An 18,767-nucleotide genomic window follows, 5' to 3' on the forward strand; every position below is an offset into this window, starting at 1 on the left:
GTGTGTCTGATATCACATTCTGCCCCTGAAATTGTTAAATCATTCCCCTCACTCCTACTGCTATGTCCACAGTCCACACACACACACACACATACTTCTGTTCTGTATCACCTCTCAAACACATACACATCTTCACTGCACAAAACACATTAACACGACCATCGTTGAAACATCTAAGGAACTCCCAAGGCCTCGTAAGCCCAGAGCCCCAGACATCCCTCTTCAGAACCTCAAGGGCCCACCCCATGCCCTGTGTCCTCTGTCGTAATCACACACACACATGTTCACTGAAGCATACAGCAGATGGCCACACTCTCTGCTAACGCACACACACATTAACACCTACAGAGGACACGACATACAAACTGACAAGACAACCGTAAACTCGCCCTAAACAGACCTTTTTGGAAACTGAGACGACAACAACAACGACTGAAACTGACCTTGGCGGTTGAACAGAAAACGTGTCGCAATGCAATGGGTGCAGGCCTAAAAAAGGAAAAGCGACGGAGGAATGTAAGAGAGCGGAGAAGAAAGCAAGGAAAAACAGAGATGGATGATGGGGGTGGTGTGGGGCGTTAAGAGCACAGGCCTGTTGATTTTCAGCTCTGTTTGTCTGCGGAGGTGCTGCCAAAAGGCCATCCCTCCCTCCCTCCCTCCCTCCTCGCCTGCCTGCTCTGTTTGTGTTGGAGCTGTGTGTGCTCGCTGCTCGCTCGCTCATTGCTGCAGTGAAGGGCAGCTGTAGGAGAGTGAGATTTGCGGGCAATAACTCAGAGGGGATCGGCTGCTTCAGAGGTGTGCCTCCACACACACACACACACACACACACACACACACACACACACACACACACACACACACACACACACAAAGATACAGAGACACACACAGAATGCGATGTCAGGCACAAACATATACCCACCCACACACACACGTGCAGACGCCCGCACATGCATTCTTGGCACCGCCAGCCAACATCTGTGACAAAAGAAACAATAGTCTGGGGTTGCGTTGCATTCATACACACACACACACACACACGCGTGCTCACAGGCCCCGGTGCTGCCTACAGATGGCTGCTATTTACGCTGGTGGAGCGTGGGCATATGGAGACGCCGCAGAGGATCTGTTCAAACCTCCAGTGACGGATGACTGAAGAAATGCCCTGAGACAGTCAGACACTTCTTCTTCTTCTTCTTCGACACCGTTTCGGGAGGTTCTGGTGATGGCCTGTCTGCTCAGCTGCACAAAAAGTGCCCCCCCCCCCCCGATGACACGTTTTTGCATCGGCAGAACTTTTTCCGAGTGTCTGCGGATAAAGCGCGTTCTCATGAGGTGGCCAGAAAGAAGAGAGACTAAATAAATTAAACAACACTGGAACTACAAAGACGATTCCGCGGTGTTAGTAGTGGTAGAGACCTCCGCAGCCACATTTGTCGGCGGTGAGATGCTTCAGACATCAAACGAATCCCTTACTACTGAATTCTGCTGGGTGGAGAACTAGGGTTTAACAGGAACATCAAATAGAGCTCCAGTCCGTTTGTCTTGGATGTGCAACCTCCATCAGAGGGCTTAGTTTCTGTCTTTCTTTTTTTTTTCCATGGAATCCGCGCAAGATGAGGAGAGGCATTGGGAGCACGGACTGATTACCACATCAAATCAAAGGGAGGGAAATGGAATACAACAATGCCCACGCTGGGAGATGAGTGGCCACGGGAGAGGAGAGCGTTCAGCCCGAGTGAACCTCTGGGATGGGATGGGATGTTCGCTTCTTCGCTTCTGGCAGTTACGACTTTGGTTCTCAAAACTAACAAAGACCACACACGCACTCATGCACACACTCACACATGCACATATAGGCATGCACACACAAAGCTGTGTTCTCACTGAATCCACCCATGAATTTTCATAGCTCAGTCTTTTGAAATCCCAGTAACACAGGCATTCTTATAATAGGCGGTGGGGGGGGGGGGGGGGGGGCATGTTTAACAACCTTCACTGGCACAGAGTGCATTTCACAGGGCTATCTCGGGTTGGTGTGTAAGGGGGCCCTTTGCCCTGGTACATCGGTAAGCGTTCCTCTGTACCCGCGTGGGCACGCTCATTATCACATTGCACTTTGTGCTGTATGCTTGAGGTGCATTAGGAGGCAGAGGGAGGTGGAGGAAGAGAAGAGAGGGGAACCTACAGCACTGAGGATCAGACGGCAGCCATGGACTCCCCGCAGCTCACGGCGCCTGGTGCAGCAGGCCAGCCTCGGCTCCACGCGTTCTCCTCAGCAGGCACCTGAAACCACAAAGGGACAGAGAGAGAGGGAGGGATGGGGGAGGGAAGGGAGAGAGGGAGAGGGAGAGAGAGAGAGAGTGAGAGAAGTGAGTCAGAGAGAGAGGAAATGGGGGGTGTAACACCTTCTTATTATCAAAGTTCTTAACCTTGAATTAGCTCATTCTCAATGACCTTCTAATCTCTTGGTGCCATAATGCACAATAGTGAGAGGGTGTTTGCGTTCAGGCAAATCTACCCAGTGGCAGGGGAGAGGGAAGTGAACCAACGCGGCGTGCGTGATAGATGGACAGGTAGAGCAGGAGAGGCTGAGAAAGTGCCTTGGGGATGAGGCACTAATGAGACACTCCATCACAGCTTTGGAAAGGTGTTTATCTAACGCTGCACCTAAAACCAAGCCCGGCAAAGACTGTTGCTTTGCTAATGGACAAACAGCTGCACGATTATGTAAAAAAAACATAATGTATAAGAAAGTTAGCAGAGGGAGGGGGGGGGGGGGGTTAAGAGAGAATGACAGAAAGAGAATGAAAGAGAAAGCAAGGGGAGTGAGAGAGAGAATGAGAGAGAGAATGACAGAGAGAGAGAGAAAACTTTTCACCACCTCACAGCCCCAACGGCAACTGAACCCAAGTCACGCTGAGCCTTTGCATCATGAAATTGAGTCGCCTGTCTCCCCATAACATGATTTTCCACCAATTTGTGCTTAAACAAAGCTGGCTCTTCCAAACACCACGTATGCGGAGTTATTTCCCCCCTGTGCGCTCCAGCAGGAAGAGCTGCCTCTGTAGGGTTTTTTGACAATGGGGCCGTTTCGGCTGTTTTCACCCACACGGATTATGCCCGAGTGTTTGGGAACGCTGCATTCCTCAGAGTGCACATCGCTGTGTGAGGAAGCGGGTCTTGCTGAGATCCTTTGTACTCCAATGTGTTAAAGCAGGCACCAAGTGCAACTCTGAGTGGATAAATATATCCAGGCGTAATTCTCCCACTCACTGAGATTCTGTACACGCACACACACCAAATCTGGAGGCCTGGGGAGTGTTTAAGACCCTATTTATTCCAGCATAAAGAAAGCAAATCTCACAAAGGCAGAAAAGAAATCTTTCCAGCAGGGATAAATTCGTATTAGCTAATTAGTGGGGAAGATTAGTGGAGACCTTGCTATATCGGCTCACAGCCCCATTCCTTCACAGCTGAGCACGCCCTTCCTCCCTCTCTCTCTCTCTCTCTTCAGCTCTCTGTTCTTCTATGTCTCTCTACCATTCTCCCTTCTCTGCAACCCTTCCTATCGCATTGATTGGACCTCAGCTTTGAAACCTTGCCAATCACAAAGCATGGCCCGAGGGTTTGACTTTGATGAACTCCGACAGGTAGTCATACGCACATCTCTCTCGTGTCCTGCCTGTTAGCACTCATGTTCCAAGTCAGTGAGCTCAGGTTAAAGCAGCTCTCCGCATCTGCTCCGAGGATGACAGAGGTGGCCTGTGTGACATCAACCCTGGCCTGAGCGAGCTTGTGATAAATGGCTTATTATCAGAGTGCAACGGTGCAATCAGGGAGAAGAGATAATGTTAGGATCTCTGATGGATGGAAACAGACGTGTTCTGGTTTGCAACATTGGATCTATCGCTCTTTTCTCGTGGGTGACACAACACTCCTACAGGAATGGCTTTGGGGAAAGATCAAAACGAGCGTGATGATTTAAAAGTAAAATATGGCTCCTCTTTACTACACTTAATGGATTTCTGAAGTGGCCATATCTGCTCATGGCAGTTGAAAAAGGTGCAGCACAACCTCTAAAATACCCTTTGCATGTGAAGGTAATCTAAAAAAAAAGTCCATAAATAAGAGGAAGGGAGCAGTGACGGCAGTTTAAATCCTAGTTTCATGCTTAAGAGGGCCATGTTAAGCAGGTCAGCACAGAGCAGGCCCACGTCGCCCCGGCCTGTTATGGGTCTGATTTATAGGGCCGGACAGCTGAGGGGGCCTCCCTGCTGCTGAGCCCAGAGCTGAGAGGGGGATTCTGGGGCTTCGTTTGCAGAGCCCTCCTCTGTCATGAGCACAGCTCACAGGGGGTGGGGTGGGGGGGGGCTAGCTTTTGCGCCAAAGCCAGCAGGGCAGAGGCCAAGCAACAGCTAAAGTGGCAGTAGCACCTAAACCTGGAAGCAAGATCTCCAGTTGGGTATGGAGATCACCCTCCCCCCTCCTGCAGACTACAACGTGTATAGTTCCAGTTGTACTGTTGCACATTACTGAAGCAGTTAAACATTAAGACTGAGAACAAAGCTATCCCACAAGCACACGGTTAAGTAAAGGGTGAAGTTACAGACTGTCGTCACACTAACAGTACATGGAAACAAGCTCTTTGTTTAGAGACACATTTTAAAGAAGTGCTATTGCATTAGGGTTCTGTATAAACAACTGCCTTTCTCGGGTCAGTCTGATTGTTTTGCCATATTGATTTGTGCTCAAACAGTTGGCAGGGCAGGGCACTTTAAAGTCTAAACTTGTCAGCCTGTTGTCCCATAAAGCCGGTACATTTGTTAATGCAGAAAAACATCCAGAAGCCTCAGAGACCGTTCTAGCACAGTCCTTCCAAACACATTTACCTCAAATGGCATTCGGTAGCCACAGCACCCAGCCAGGCAGAGCACTGCCACCAGGCCTTTCCCAAACAAGACAAATAAACTTGTAATGGCATCTCACACTGTGCAGGACTATTTCTGGGAGAGACAAGCTGCGCAGAACTTCCACAAAACTTAGTTCTAGCTAACCAGCAACAACTCAGCTAGAGAAACAACTGAACGTAGAGTGCAGGTTTCTACTATCTCCAGCCCACAAGCGCTGAAATCTGCAAACTAAATTAATTTTTTTCCAATCTTTTTTTTTTGTCTGCCGGATATAGGAAAATAGCTCCCTTATCTTAAATTGCCTTTGGGAATACACCGCTAACAATTGCATTGCACTGTGCTCTGTATCAAATTACTTGAGTGGGGGGATGGAATAGTTGTGCTGAACCCACAGCAGTTTCCCCCAAAATATCTGCACTTGATATGTGCATACATTAACAGGGGTCCAGAATGTGAGCATGGAGGATTTAGCGGAAGCAGTATCCCATAAACAGTCCAAAACAAAGTGCACAGTATTCTAGTCCAGGCCGTCTGCTTTCCTACTACACCCCAAAAGCACAACATATTCTTCTTTTCAGTCTCAAGAACACTGCCTTAAAACCCCAAGCCAGAAGGAATAGATTAATGTATAAACAGTGAGGCCTAATCATAACTACCTCAGTGCCAGATTTGACACTTAAGCCAACTAAACACACAGGTACAAAAACACAGTATGAAAACACCACACACTCAGGACACTGCCTCCCAGAAACAATTCAGCACCTCACTGAACTCAGCCTGCTGCCAAATCAACTACTGAGAAGTAAGCAACAGCAGCATCAACAGCAGCTGCAAGACAGCACAACACGAGGTGTTGTCTCGTCTTTTCTTCAACTTTCAGTGACCCCTGGGAGGTTAAACTGAGTCGGGGAGGAGTGTGCAACAGACTGAGGTGTTTAGTGCTCGTCACAGATGCCGACAGACTCCTTTGCTCGAAAGCCGACTGGCTCGCCCGCTGTAGGAGGCCGTCGTCTGCTCAGTCACTCTAATTGATCTAATAGACGCGGAGGGAGGGAAGCAGGCGCCGGGGAGGCAGATGAAATGTCACTGGGCATGCTCGACCCAATCCATCACACACACACACACACACACACACATGCGCGCACCAATAGAAGGCCAAATTACGACATTAAATATGTAGTTGGGAGGCATTAGAAATGGGCAATGTGTGGCGGGGTTAGGTCACCGGCTGGGCCACAGCACGTGGCCCACAGTGCGCCTCAGGGATGGATCCCAAGAAAAAAAGAAAAATACAAAATTACTGGGATGTTCCACCACGGCACTTCCTGTCTTCGCAGTCTCCATAACAACGGGATTGTGGAATAGAAATGAGCGGAGAGCAGCGGTGTAGTAGTCCATGTGACGGAGAGAATGTCAAGCTGTGGGATTTTTACACTAACTGTAGGAAAAATCTTGTGTGTGTCCAAACAACAACACCGCACATGCAGAGGAAGTCCTGAAGGAAGAAAGAGAGAAACAAAACAGGTGGATATGGTGTAGTAGGGGTGAGGCTAATCTGACATGATGATCTAACAATCATTACATTCTTCCGCTGGACAGCCAAGCTACACAATGCGTCCGCTGGCCTTCTCAGTTATGATTACAGCATCTGACATGCATTGTTTAAAGCCTTGATTAACAGGGTAATGCAACTCCTGAATAATTGGACACATCTCTGTGGAACAAAAGGCTCGCTGTTTGTTATGGCATACAGAAAGCCTGGCATTTCTCCTCATCAAGCTGAACCCAAGGCCAGTGGGGAAGACTTCTCAATGTGGGATTAGCGGATGCTTCAGGCCCATTAAATGGAAGTTGCTTCCATTTTGGAAAGCCTTCAGCGCTACTGTCATGCAATAAATCTGTATTAATGACACGCTTTCCCCCCATGTGTCATGCACATGTGAGGTAAGGAGCAGCTCCTCTGCCCCAGCGCTATCTCCAGAAACTCTTCAGCGCGGTGGCAGGGCACAATCAAACCACCTACAGTTGCATCCATCACGGGGACAGGTGCTGGGCCTCCGTAATGAAACAAGACAACCAGAAAATTATAATGATTCTTCCCACCTCCTATGTCACTCCATTGTGATTCTGTGACACTGAGGGATGGGCATCAACTACTGTAGTGATGAGTTTTTGTATGTGCGTGAGTGTGAGCTACTGATTGTGTGGAGGAGGGTGCTTCTCGGCAATCGTAGGCTGACTGTGGTTGAGCGCGAGATGGCAGAACCGCGGGTGGGAAGGACTTCGCAGCGCATTTGCCTCCCGTGTGAGGGGCGGTTGGTGTCTGTGCTGTTCACGTACAACACAGCACAGTACAGTACAGTACAGTACAGCTCAGTAGAGCATAGAAGGACACTTTCTCCACTGCTTTGCCCCTTGACTCCTCTCCCCTTCTCTGTCATTTCATTCTCTTTTCCATCTTCTTCACTCTATCCCCTGATATGCTGAAAATACAGCTTCTTGACAATGAGACGTTGTAAACCAAAACAAATCACCCACAACAGAGTGGACTGCTGTTGCACTCTGAGGCATATGTGTGTGTGGGCTCTTTTTCTAAGAAACAACAAATCCTCTCAAGTAGGCCTAATTGCAGGCAACGGTGTCTGATATTGTTTGCTTAATTGTATGCTCTCTGTGGCACAAGTGAGAAAAAAGGGCAGATCGATGCAGAGACACAGTGCAAGCAATGAAGCTTAATCAAAAAATACCTCCGTGCCAGAACTGACAACTAAGCTGACTTGACACACACAACAAGGTGCCTCGATTTGCACATTATCACAACAAGCACTCATGCATTTAAAGGGCAGGATAACACTTCACTCAGCACACCAAATACACCATGTCAGTCATGACTCCACATGGGAGTCCATAACACTTATTAGCAGCTTTAAACAATCGAGCATGAGAATGTGAAATACCAGGTGACAGGAGGCACCTGAAAGAGGCCTTGTTGAACAAAGGAGAATCAGTTTCCAAGTGGGAGCACTGTTTTATCTTTTGTCTCAGAAACGCTCACTCTAACAACCAAGATCAAAGCAGAGTAATGCATAAGAACAGGCAGCCAGATGGTATTGTTAACAAGGCAATGCGTCTTCGGTTAGTGATGACCACAATATTCCAACACTGCCTGAAGAGAAAATAAAACACAGTAATGGAGATCAGATGACATTTGGCGAGTCAGAGCCCAGTTCCCGCGGCACTGAATCATCCTTCCGTCAGCGTCGGCTGACCGTTTGGGGAGGTCGCGGCATGACCTCCGCCTGTGGGCGCTTCACCAGGCGCCCAGGCACAGAGGGACACTGTCAGCCCGGGTGACAGGAGGGGTGTGAGCGGAAACTCACGGCCCCTCGCCCTGATGTGACAGCCTACTTGTAGCCGCAGGAGCCGCTGGGTTGGGCAGACCTCAGCTGGGGAAGGAGGAGAGCCAGGCAGCTTGACCTCCAGAATTTAGCACAGCGGCCTGGAAGTCACACAAACGACACCCTATATTTACACACACAGGCAAGCCTGGGGAGCAGAGCGGAACTGCATCAATAATGGATGCGACAACAGCAACTTGTCTTTCTGGAGAGGAGGGGAGGAGATTTTTAAAAAGACGATCATCATCACTGAAGGCAGCAGTGCAATACGTGTGCGTCAGCGAGTGCGACTTGGAACACACTGCGTAAGGAAAACTAAAAAAAAGAAAGCTGGAGAGATTGAGTGTGATGAGAGAAGTGTGACCTCACCACTGAGTCTCTTCATCTGATCACTCCTCCTAAATCTCCAATCAATGGCCATTAGCTGAGGTGCTCAGCTCACGTGGCCTCTCATTATTGATGCATCTGTCATGTTTGTCCTGATTGCAAATGACTGCCAATGTACAGTGCAATCTATTCACCATATTCACACGGCGGCCATCTTGTCAAAACAAGATGGCCGCCGTGTGAATATGGTGAATAGAGCCTCATCTGAGCCTGTTGTGTAAGGAGGACTTGTTATCCACAAGGGGAAATCCTTATGCAGTATGCAATGAATTAATAATTATTATTGCAGTTATTGAAGCAAACATCATTAGCAATGTGACCTATATACGTTGCAAAACACTGTCACTCTGTAAAAACACTGCACTTCTTCAAGAGAAGGACTTATGTGACTAGAGAAAGATTCTACATAATTTGGGAGAGAGGTACAATAGCCGTAATAATGCAGTTAATGACGGATAATCAAACACAATTGCCCGTTAAGTGTGTGGGGAGTTGGAGTGGGAGTGGTGTTTGTGCCACCTAACCACTTAAGTTGAAGAGCCACTCAGAAGGCCTACTTGTAACGTTACCATGGCAGAGACTGATGTTGTAGCACAAGCACAGACACACACTGAAAAATTCAGCATTTCAAGGCTGACTAAGACGTACAGTAAGGTCACAGATATATTTCTATTGGCAACCATAGCAAAGAAAGGAAAGAGAAGAGAGGTAAAAAAGGATAAAATGTAGGAAATGAATAAAAAAAATTGAAATGATAGAAGAGGAAATGACTTGGCTGTGCACAGACCACAATTGATTGGGCACTGGCACTGGCGCTGGCAGAGGGACGAGGGTTGGGGGGGGGGGTGGAGGTAATAAAGCCCAGCTGGCTAAGTGAGGGGTGCTCCTCATCAAGGTCAGGTGCAGACGCTCCGCAAAATGTTGGGTCTGGACAGACATGATGTTCTAATAGTCTGCCTCCGAAAGGGGGACTGTGGCGCAGCCTTCCCCTCTTCATTCTTCAAGGGCTTCCATGGCACGCAGAATTAGACCAGCAAATTAATCACTTTCCACTTTCCGATAAGACTGGCTCCCAGAACTAGTGAGAAAAAGTGAAAAAAGCAAAAAAGAAAACATGCCAGAGGCGATATCCCTCTGCTTTGCCTCAGAATCACATAACGGAACGATTCCCAGAAAAAATCCTTCCAATATACTGTGAACCTGAACATCTGTATCTGATCAATTGTGCCCAGCAATCTTAATAATAGCAACTTGAAGGAGATCGAAACAAAGCTGTCTTTGGGGAAAAAGAGAGAAAGAACGAGAGATAAGGAACTGGTTCTATTCAGGGATTAACAGCTTTCCTGGCAAATGGAAGCGTACAACCACATACTTTGAATTGAGAGCCTCAGTTGAAGGAATGAGTGAACGAATTGTGTTTGGGCATAGAAAACAAACCCTTTGGGTAAAGAAAAACAATAAAAAAGACAGAGAGAGAGAGAGAGATAGAGATAGAGAGAGACTCCTGAAGACCCAAGACAGAGATGTTTAGTAGGTAATCACACATATGGTATTAGTGTGCAAACAAAGTATAAGATAACCACAGTCTCCACAAATCCCTCCTGAACATAAACATTCACCTTGTTAACATGCAAGGCAGCATGTAAAAAGAAGCCACACACCCCGCCTAATTACAGGGCACCCCCTGAGCCAGGAATCCACACATACACGCTAATCCATGCACAGGATTTAACACACACACAGAAACAAACAAACAAACAAACATATATAAACGCGCGTTTGCACATGATCTAACACACTCACACAAGCAGTCAAGCACATTATATAAGACATAGACAGAGATAAATATATAGATAGATAGATATAGATAGATAAATATATAGATAGATAGATAAATATATAGATAGATAGATAGATAGATAGATACAGAGAGACAGAGAGAGACATATCACATATTCATGCTGACATCTCCGATATCTAGATGAGCTTGCCTGTGGCTGTCAGGTGGCTGTTCCCCCAAATGAGCCTCAGCAACAGTTGCCTTACGCAGCGATAGCAGCAAAGCGAGAGAGAGAGAGAGAGAGAGAGAGAGAGCAAGAAGAGAGACAAAGAGAAGAGAGACTAACTTACAGAAAGAGCCGGGGAAAGAAAAAAAAAAGAAAAGAAAAATCACTGTGGAGCCTCAGCGTCAGCCGAGAGGGAGGAGAGCCACGTGAAGAATGAAATCAGAGCGGCAAGCAAAGAGAGAGGCAGGGGGTGTGAGCAACGGAGGGAAAGAGCGAGGGAGGGAGGGAGGGAGGGAGGGAGGGAGAGAGGGAGAGAGAGAGAGAGTAGGAAAGACTACAGAGTGTGGTAGATGAGAAGAGGGAGAAGGAAACAGAGTAGAAGAGACATGCAGGGAGAGAGAAGGAGCAAGGAGATAAGGCAGAAGACAATGCTGGACTAGAGCATGGGGATTCTTTGGGTGTGAATCTATCCAGCCACTAGCTGTTACTTGAGCCGCTTCCCGCGACATTCATAATAATGTGCAACTCATACACAAGGAAGAGAGAGGAACACATACACTCTGGGGGACAGAAGTAGAACTCTCACCCGGAGGAATGGCAATGTTGTGAGAGTGTGTGTGTGTACTGTGAGAGTTATAAAGACAAAGTGTGTGTGTGTGTGTGTGTGTGTGTCTGAGAGAGGGGGGGGGGGATAGAAAGAGAGCTACAGACGGGAAGATGGAGAGTATGACAGGCAGACACTGACAAATTCCCAGTGTACCGTATCAGCTTCCCTGTGCCTTGTGCCTCTTAATGAAGCACTTCATGGGGTCTGAGTGGAACATCTGTCAGCTGACCAGAACCGGAGTTCGGCCTCACTACGCCAACTCCCTCCACTGAACTACTCCCACTGACTTAGCCTTAGCCACATGACTGCACACCGCTAATGCACTATACTCAAACAGAGAAAAGGGTGAATGAATGAATGAATGCATGAATGATTTTGTGATTTTTAAAATGATAGCCCAAATCTCAGTCTACTACATTGGTTGCAAGCTACTGATTCACATTATAAACTGGCTACTTCTGGTTTTTCACTGTTCTATTAGTCAAATGAAAAGTTTGAAAGGAGCATTCTTCTTATAACCCTTACAGTTGTATCTAGAATGTGTATAACCTAAAGTGGAGATTTGCATGCTTCCCTTACGATGCTGCCACTATTCCCATGCTTCACTTAAGCATTCTGTAGAGTTTGCTGCATTTAATTAATTGTGCTCAAATAATGAAAAAGCTTGCTACAAAAACAGCACATAGAAGAGCAATTTATATTGCAATTAATTCATGTATTGTAATTAAGGTAATGTCTTCTTAATTCAAACCATGGGACCTACAGTACACTATACTACATTATAGACAATAGCAGGGACACCTGATATTACACTCACACCATAAAGATTCTCAGAACATTTCATCCAAATATAAAAAGTCTCTCAGTAAAGCCCTTTTCACTTAAACAAAAACACCTTTCAAAACAGTTCTGCTTCACAGCCTTATCACAAGATTTCAAATAAAACCATCCATCACCTCCTGTCAGGGAACTGGCCACATTGGAAGAGGTTGTCCAGGTGACTCCAATGGGCCCGAAGAGAGACATGTGTGGCAGACAGGAATTTTATCCTTTTGTACTCCATCAATAGTAATAATTTATTTTCATAACAGAGAGAGAGATAGACTGACATAAATCAGTGTCATCAGCAGATCAGCAGAGTTTCATCCCAGTTAATCTTGTCAACTTTATAATCCCTCAGAAACTCATCTCTGATCGTCTCTCATATTCACCAAATACCAGACGCAAAAAAAAATCTACAGTTTTCTCCATTTCAACCTGGCTGCAAGTTGACAGTAAATTAATTCCCAACAAAATGTTGGAAAAAAAAGCAGCACATATTTATATAAACATTGCATGGTTTGTTTTATTTAGCTGGTCTCTAGCCAGCATTCATAGAGTGGGCATTTGCTAGTGAGTGGGCGGACACTGAGTGAACTAATGGACCTTAGTGTCCCTGAGACTTGAATCCAGTGACAAATGATCCATTTCTGTTCCCTACGGAGAAGAAACCTTCTGCCCAAGGGAAAGCAAAAGCTACTGAACATATACTGGCTAAGAGCTTTTATGCATCACATGTATGTTAGGCAAAGTAATTGGAATGTCTATCCATCTTCTGGAAAAATAGTCTAATGATCATAAATTGTCCTCTAACAAGGTTCATTGTAAATTCACAGCATGCGTATTGGTCTTAAATTGCACAATAATACCCTGTGTTATGGTTCAACGATGAATACAAAGTGCTTTTTTTAAAGACACCAAGTCAGATGACTTCTCTCTGGGGGAACCGAGAGAGGAGCTGGAGGAAGGAGAGTTTGTGTGTGTGTGTGTGTGTGTGTGTGTGTGGGGGGGAGGTACTGTAGCATTTGACTCAGCTGGGGCTCCAATGCGCCCCTGCAAACAACCAGGGCTCGTGCTCTCGTCACCACAGCAGACTCGCAAACCCTTGGGGACACATTAAAATACCACCCGAGCTTTTGTTGTTGGCTGCCTGCTTTTGTAGGCTGCCATTAGAACAGAGACCTCCCAGACAGTTCTGCAGTAATGAACTCCCAGAGCACACCATTGTGCTGGACAGAATAAAGCCGAGGCAAGACAGAAGAGAGGGGTGGGGGGGGCGAGAGCAGTCATTAGTGGGTGGCAAACTAAAATGGTCATGGGAAAGCCAGAGTGTGGCGTTGCATGGAAATCATGCAGGAAAAGGGATGATGCACTCATTTGCAATTAACAGTCTCTCTCTTCTGGTTAACAGTGGTGTCACTTGTAATAAATGTAATCAAACCATGTACACAAAAATAATAAAAGAATAAATATGTGCCTCTAATCAGCTTGTCCCCAGTGGGCAAAGAATGTCAGAAGCAGTTAAGCTTATATTGTGTAATCTTCTTGATGGTGTGCAAGTCTGGGACTTTAAAAAAGGATCTTGATTTTGAAAATGTTCCTGTCAGTTTGACGGACATGTCCATTTCACTAAAGCCTAACATGGGTCAAAAGGTGAACTAAAGGCCTTGCCAGCAAAATGAGACCATCTGAGGCATGTAACACTTCCCGACCACCTTGCTCTGATGTGCACTATTGGGAGTTACCAGGCCGTCTTGAACTTCCTTCTCCCTGAAACATGTGCAGTCGTTCCACAGCCTGAGGCTTACGACAACATGGTGGGATTACACATTGTCCGGTCTGATGGTTGCCTGTTGAAGCCCAGAAATAACCTCTGACCTCTGAAATACAATATAGAGGAAGTTTTTCATTTATAACACACTTTGGTTAATTTCATTCTTGCACATGAAACCTTTCTCACTCCAGATGCATTTCATCCCTGATCTTGAAGTACCAAGCCAAACCATTTTTAAATGTCCTCCAGGCTGTCTCTTTTTCAAACTGTACTTGAAATTTCGATACTTTCCAACGCCCTTTCTAACAAGTCACAAGCTTTCGCTGAACCTCCCTCTTCTCTCATTAAGTACATCCTGCAGTGCATGCATGCGTCATGACATCACCAGCACTAAAGCATTCCTCCCAAGCGTCCTAATCGCTGAGCTGCGGAATGGCTGGGATTCCGCAAAGCAAGGCTGCGTGGACCCTAGCATCCAGTTTCATCATAGAAATGTCAGTCATGACAGCTGAGTGCCTCCCTGCCACGCTGCAGGGGCTGGGGGGACTGCACTCTTGGCCAGGGTGGCTCTGACTCACACAAGGAGGAGAGCTGGGCATGGCAGGGCTGCTGCCAGGAGCCTGGGCCTGGACGATAGCAGCTCCAGCCCTCGATACTGATTTAACTTTGTCCCCTCTCCACCCCCTACCCTTCTCCCCCAGCAATTTCTGCATCAAAGAACTCGCCTCACTCTGCACACATTCGGAGGCAGAGAGCCAAACGGGGTGCTGGTGATTCGATAAGGCTGCGACACACAAAGCTTCTAAGGGGCTGATATTAGTTTGGGGCCTTTGGAGGAAACAAATCAAACATGGACTGCTGAAGAATCTACTGGAACTCCTAGGGGAAATCCAGTCTTCTCTCTCTCTCTCTCCTTTTGGCAGTGGTCAGGGAAGAGCTGAGGCATGACTTTGAGAAGCTGACCCAGCAGGGCCGTAGATAAGGAGCGGCATTCCACGGAGAAGGCTTCTGTCAAGACAGTGTGTACAGAACCGGAAGCGATAAGGGCCGCCTGAAGGCAAAGAGAGGCTCGGACATCTTCTGAATGCACACTTGTCTCCAGCGCTCCCTGTCTATCCAGAACCAGTCCGGGGACGATTTATTTGTATGCAGTGACTTTTCGCTCAAATAAGAACTGCATGCTGGGATTTCTAGAGTGCTGCACGTCTGCAGAGTTTTTTTCATTCAGTTTTTGCCAAACGCCAAGAAGGAGAAAAGGAAGATCCCCCGCCCCCCCATGGAACACTCTAGAAGGTCTGAAAGCTTGTGGAAAGGGGTGAGCGCTCCTTCACGTGGCTTCTCCTCTCTCCAATCAGCCGGCGGCATAGAGTGTGACAGCACTGCCTCAGCCTCCAGAGCACAGCTTTATTAATATCTGCATCAAACCATTTGTCAAGGCTGCTCACCACATTCGGGGGAGAACAGCTGGCTGGCACAGATAGTGCCGGGGCTGCACACTGTCACTCTTGGGCCTCTGCAAAGCCAGAGACGGGATGCACGACAATGCTCTTACATGTCAGAGTGAACTCAGGCTACGACTTCCACAGCAGGACACACAACAGCTTACTCTAAAAGCTTTGGACTCTGTGGTGCAACATTACCATTGCGTTGGCTTGGTGGTTGTTACATGGGGGACATATGAGTAGTCCAGATATGAACCTCCAAGTAATGCATGACTGTGCGATATACATGTAAACAATTAGTCCATGTGCAGATTAGCTTGGCAAAGAGCCGGTCACAAATGAGTGATTTAAGAGGTGCTTGTGACATGATTAATCTCATCGCAGACACATGGAGTACAGCAGGTCAATTACACAGAGTTTATAGAGGTAATTGGCTTTGGCATTCACGTCTTGTCTCGTCAAAGACAGGATGAGAATAGAGAGATATATAAAGGAGGAGAGGGAAGAGGAGAATGGGAGAGTATGAGGGAGATTGAAAGGGTATGACAAAGAGAGGGACAGATTAAAGGAAGGAGGGTGAAACTGACCTTTCCTCTGGAGTCACTGCAAACAGTGGCTGAGCATGAGGCTGGTGGAGGCAACGGAGATGGGAGTAACTGAAAAATCGTGTAACCCCTGTTTGCAAGCCCAAGTACACAGGGCATTCGGGGGAGAGAGGTCTGAGGTTTTTACAAGACACTCTCTGACTGAGCCAGGGTTACGGACATTGAGGTTCTTAGACTGCCGGGGTGGAGGAGGCGGCTTGCGTTCTCAAACAAATCCATTTTCACAGCAGAGGGTAGTAATGAAAACACAAACATAAATCTAGATGCTGCACAGCAAATGGTATGGGAGAGTAGATGTGGGGCTTAGCAATCCACATGTGTCAGTCCCCTTTGCTGAACCTAATCTTTATTTGATCTGCCTAACAGGAGAGAAGGTTGAGGAGAAACACATCAGGGGGAAAAAAACATTCCATGGCATGCCCTCTCATGAACACTCCAGCACATGGTAGGTGAAGCAATCTGTGCATGCATAGTAATATAGGAACACATCAGAATACAGTTAGAATACCCGAGAATTCTACAGTACAGGGGGTGAAACCAAAAATTATATTTTGGTGGTCCTCTTTCACAATGGAAACAATATTGCACAGGCACGTGATAAAATGTTACGCATGCACTTGCCTCTAAGAGAAATTGAGCACAGGACACTTCAAGAGGATTCCTTGGGTTCAGTTGCTTGTCTGTCGAATTCCTTCTCCAGTCACTGTCAGATTCCCACTGCTAAATGGAAGTCTGTTCCCTAGGCCCCACCATAACAAGCCACCTGAGAAATTCTACGGATGTTTGACACGATTGCGAAGCTTAGACCCGGAGGTTTGTCACAACAGGCACAGCGATGGCTGCACTACTGTCTGTCTTTCTGAGTATGGAAACATAAACAATGGCCATGCTCTATAGGAGTTCAATTAGCCTAAAAGGATGCTGACGGTTCTCGTCAATCAAATCATTAATCAGCGCTAGCCCATGTGTGGGGAGGTAAAGGGTAGGTCTCCTAACAGATGGTGCCGCGCCGATCTGCAGCTGTGAGCACATGGCGCACCACTTGCCAATACAGTAAAGACACACCTTGAAATTCATCCTGAACGCTGGTCAGCAGGGTGTAAATGAACAAGGGAGCATGACTATGTCAGATGAAAATGTCACATGGCAGTGAAAATGTAACATCTGACAATCAGTCAGGCTTTTAAAAGAAATAGAAATTCAAAGATCCGTGCAGATTGACAGCAAATGTTACCACTTGTACTGCCAATGAAGTAGCAGACAGTGAATGCTTGTTAAAATGCAATTGCATAACACACTAATCAATCTTACAGCAGGACACTCAAATGAACTGCGGACAGTTATCTGTTAGCATCTGTCAACTCTTATTTACCACTGTATGTCTTCTTGGGAATGACACAAGGACTATCTCATGAGTACCACATCTGTATAGACACACAGATAAAGACTTTTATACTGTAGAGTGGGCCTACAAGTACACTGTGTGAACCAGGTTATAAAGTACACACCAAGTTGCCTCTACTACAGCGTTGGTTCTGAAGTAGTGTTAATTTCAGCATGCCTGGTGACTACAACGGCATGTTCACATGAAGGCCTACCACTGAGTGAGGTGTGAACAACCAGGGCAAAAAGACCAGCAGGGAAAATCACCACAGAGAGAACCACAGGATGGCAGAAAATATGCAATCAGCCCTCTGCAGCAGGAAAGCACTAAATAACAGGGTATATGTTACACACTGTAAGAACCGTGGCATTTCGAGAAGCTTTAGCTCTGCTGCAACTGATTAGGGAAAATGACAATGGATGTCTTGTTTTTCCTCTGCTGACTGTAGTGAGACAGAGGGAGTTTGTTTGGGGAGTGGATTCGGACATGGCATATAAAATGCCACAACACGGTAGTTGGGTCATGAACACTTAATATTTTACAGTGTGCCTGTGATTACGGGTGCTTCTCACATCTTCAAACCAGCCCTGTTGGGTTTAATGAAAGGGCAGCTTTCGGCCTCGATTACATGTCTGGTCATATACACTATGAAAAAAAACCTTCACACTTCCATTACTACACAATGTGGAATTTCCAAGGCCGATCTCTTCGCTGAAATCCAAAATGGCCTTTTCAAGCGCAGCAACTGACCCAAAAGTACTGCAGTCAGAATGCATATTTTCTGATTGAAATAACAGAGCCCAAAAATAAACGTCTGATAGAAGACAAATGATCATGGAAAGGCAACATGTTTTAAATGTACAGTGTTGAAGTGCAAAACATGCAGAATGATTTAAGCTTTTAAATCAGTTGTGGAAGTATTGCAGAGAGGAAATTACAGTTTTCTGTAATATCCACATTTTCAATTGTTCACTTTTAATTTAAAACTTTTACAGCAGTATCAATGTCAGTTTGTGAGGCCGAGTAGCACCATGAAAGTTGCAAATCTGGCAAAAAGTAAAAAAAAGAAAAATTCCTCAGTCAAATATCAGAACATTCTACCAGTGAAGTACTGTGGGAATAGACTGCTTTCCATTCCTGCATTACTCTCAAGAAAGAGAAGGATCTATTTCACCTAAATATTCAAACATCACTGCATCATCCTTCAGGCATCCAAAATTCATGTTGATTGGATCAGGAGTTCACTCACATGGACTAGCAACTTAGGATGAATATTTCACATCCCATCCATGAAACGGTAATGGCAAAAAAATGTGCCTAATTTATCACATTTACTTTGAGGCTTTTCAGAAAGAGAGAATGTTAAATTGAGGAGAAACATATAAAATAAGTGGATGCTGAGGGTGACAAGTATAAACTGACATGAGGAAAA

The 18,767-nt window shown here is 46.3% G+C and overlaps 1 protein-coding gene across 2 annotated transcripts in view; it reads right to left on the reverse strand.

Annotated features, from left to right (window-relative positions):
- The window catches only part of peak1 (pseudopodium-enriched atypical kinase 1), a 94,747-nt gene that overhangs the window by 44,924 nt on the left and 31,056 nt on the right, over positions 1 to 18,767 (reverse strand). For both annotated transcript variants that reach the window (XM_076264272.1, XM_076264263.1), the window contains exon 3: positions 2,189 to 2,286. The gene's annotated coding sequence lies outside the window, so the exon portion shown is untranslated. The remainder of the gene's footprint in view (positions 1 to 2,188; positions 2,287 to 18,767) is intronic.

Source organism: Alosa pseudoharengus, unplaced genomic scaffold (assembly GCF_046254945.1).
Source record: "Alosa pseudoharengus isolate Yale_2024_CS ecotype anadromous, Long Island Sound unplaced genomic scaffold, YU_APseudo_1.1 YU_APseudo_1.1_scf_10, whole genome shotgun sequence".
NCBI classification, from domain to species: domain Eukaryota; kingdom Metazoa; phylum Chordata; class Actinopteri; order Clupeiformes; family Clupeidae; genus Alosa; species Alosa pseudoharengus.